The 2,414-nt window shown below is 41.4% G+C and overlaps 1 pseudogene; it reads right to left on the reverse strand.

The window, feature by feature from the left end:
• Window positions 1-333: 333 nt before the first annotated feature.
• On the reverse strand, window positions 334-451 carry LOC124723708 (annotated as a pseudogene).
• Between the last annotated feature and the right edge of the window lie 1,963 nt (window positions 452-2,414).

Genomic DNA, 2,414 nt, shown 5'->3' on the forward strand with positions numbered 1-2,414 from the left:
AAAAGAATTAAATCGAAAAGCTTAACTATAATATTTGTAGGCTTCAAAAGCGCATATTTTCGATTGACAGGGAAATATTATTCATTATCGTAAAGGACTTTGGAGCTGACAAGAAATCAGTGGCAATTATAAATGAAATAAAAACTAAACTCCGTCCGAACAGGCCCAACGGCAGCGACCGGCCGCCGTGTCATCCTCACCCACAGGCGTCACTGGATGCGGATATGGAGGGGCTTGTGGTCAGCACACCGCTCTCCCGGCCGTATGTCAGTTGACGAGGCCGAAGCCGCTACTTCTCAATCAAGTAGCTCCTCAGTTTGCCACAGAAGGGCTGATCAACAGCGCTCGGCAGACTGGATGGTCACCCATCCAAGTGCTACCCCAGCCTGACAGCGCTTAACTTCGGTGATCTGACGGGAACCGGTGTTACCACTGCGGCAAGGCCGCTGGTATAAAAGAAATACTAAAAAAAATAAAATACAAAATAAAATTTTTAGGTAAAACGTCCAAGGCTTTTGAGGTCAAAACTGTGGTAAGACAAGGAGACGGATTGTCCTCGCTGCTGTTCAACTGTGTACTAGAAAACCTAATCAAGGAATCGAGGAAAAGAACAGAAGAAGAAGGAATTTCAAATACCAAACTTGGCTGAAAAGGACATAATCTGAGCTTTCATTTTTTGGCTTTTGTAAGCGATCTTGCCATCTTTGCTCCATCTGTAGACAATGTAACATTGCAGATAAATCTTCTACAAGAGACAACTTCAAAAACTGTCCCATGTATCTCTTTTGAAAAAGCAGAGTATGTTCAAAAATGTGTGTGAAATCTTATGGGACTTAACTGCTAAGGTCATCAGTCCCTAAGCTTACACACTACTTAACCCTAATTATCCGAAGGACAAACACACAGACCCATGCCCGAGGGAGGATTCGAACCTCCGCCGGGATCAGCCGCACAGTCCATGACTGCAGCGCCTAAGACCGCTCGGTTAATCCCGCGCGGCAAACAGAGTATGTGACAGATGCGAATGATGCACCAGTATACATGGAAACTGGTTGTGGTAGGATAAAAAAGGTCTTCAAAATTTAAACAGCTAGGTGAAATAATACAACTAAATGCTTTGGACGAAAAAGCTAACTTAGCAAGGACAAGGAAAATGGAGGTGGCTTTTCAACTAACTAAAGTCATGTAATAAGAAATCTGTTTTCGTAAATACAAAGCTCCAGCACTGCAACACTCTCATTTAACCAGAATGCCTCTATGTCTCAGAATAGCTTTCGTTAAATACGGCTGAACAATTAGGCGAAATAGAAAACAAGGAAAGAAAAATAATCAGGAAAATCTTGTGAACAAAATATGAGAATGGAAAATGTAAATTAAGATATGATAAAGAAATTTAAGAAAAAATGAAACCAATATCAGATACAATGAGGAAGGAAAGATTTTTACTCCATTGACACCTAAGACGACTAGATGAAGAGAGGATGACAAAAAGAATTTTTTACGTCATTGACAGAAACCTAAAACATTAATGGCGAGGATCAAAGACGTTAAAGCAGACCTGAGAGAAATGAAGATAGCGGAGGAAGAACTAAGAGAAACAGAAACGTTCGGAGCAAAAGCAAAACGTTTCAAGGGCTTCCAGGAGAAAACAAAGACAGCTCAGTGTGGACAGAAGAAAGAAGTGAAGAACATAGGGATAGAATGATAGAAGAAAAAAAGAGTTCCAAGTCTGTGATTGAAAGGCAAACTCTGTGATTGAAAAGCAATGGCAATGGAAGCTGGCAGTCGGGTTCTATGGTGACATCAGTACCATTTACCATGCCGCATCGGGCAACACGCAATGCCCAGCTTTATGCTCTAAGTATGAATATGTAAACTTACGCACGCCTCATCCAAAATGGCTAGAAAACTAGATCACGAAATAAAGAAATAAGCATACTGGACAAAAAAAATAATCAAGACATGACGCTAACGCCGTCTAACTTGGCTCCAGCGTTGATAATAGCCTCAGTTCGGCGAGGAAGGAATTTCACAAGTTTTTTAAGATATGCCATATGCAGCTGAAGCCACTCACAGACGATTATATCCCGCAGAGCTACAAAAATGCAGAACTATTTTTTGTTGCTATGTTTCTGTTGTGACTTGGCAAGACAGCCAAGCCACTGTGAGATAGAAGAAAGGCACGCGTTTAAGCTCACAAAGGCTGGCGTGAGGTCTGGAACAGTTAAAGAAGTTCAGTCTAGTAAAAAAAGTACGTAGCTTCTCGAATACTTAACTTTAATCCATAATTGGTGAACATCGGCCTGACGGTACATGCATCACAAGATAAATAGCAAATGATAATGGCGCCTTGCTAGGTCGTAGCAGATGACACCACAGTTTCAACGGGAGTTCCAAATAGTCCCAGACTTTTC

The sequence above is a fragment of the Schistocerca piceifrons genome, chromosome X (genome assembly GCF_021461385.2).
Source record: "Schistocerca piceifrons isolate TAMUIC-IGC-003096 chromosome X, iqSchPice1.1, whole genome shotgun sequence".
NCBI lineage: Eukaryota > Metazoa > Arthropoda > Insecta > Orthoptera > Acrididae > Schistocerca > Schistocerca piceifrons.